The sequence below is a fragment of the Juglans regia genome, unplaced genomic scaffold, assembly GCF_001411555.2.
Source record: "Juglans regia cultivar Chandler unplaced genomic scaffold, Walnut 2.0 Scaffold_5674, whole genome shotgun sequence".
Classification (NCBI taxonomy): domain Eukaryota; kingdom Viridiplantae; phylum Streptophyta; class Magnoliopsida; order Fagales; family Juglandaceae; genus Juglans; species Juglans regia.
This window is the reverse complement of record NW_023360541.1, coordinates 1-226: the sequence shown is the minus strand read 5'-3', so window position 1 is coordinate 226 and position 226 is coordinate 1. Positions and strand designations below refer to the sequence as shown.

The 226-nt window shown below is 54.0% G+C and overlaps 1 non-coding gene across 1 annotated transcript; it reads left to right on the top strand.

The window, feature by feature from the left end:
* Positions 1-17: 17 nt before the first annotated feature.
* On the top strand, positions 18-136 carry LOC118345908. Its single transcript, XR_004799345.1, has one exon. It is a non-coding gene; the product is annotated as a 5S ribosomal RNA (ribosomal RNA).
* The last annotated feature ends 90 nt before the right edge of the window (positions 137-226 follow it).

Below are 226 nucleotides of genomic sequence, written 5' to 3'. Positions count from 1 at the left end.
TAAGTAATTAGTTTGATGGGTGCGATCATACCAGCACTAATGCACCGGATCCCATCAGAACTCCGCAGTTAAGCGTGCTTGGGCGAGAGTAGTACTAGGATGGGTGACCTCCTGGGAAGTCCTCGTGTTGCACCCCTCGTTTTTGTTAGTTCGGCAGAGCGTCGTGTATGGACAGGAAGGAGCACTCGGGGGTGGACGTTTGGGAAAAACTCGCCCTGCCCATCGC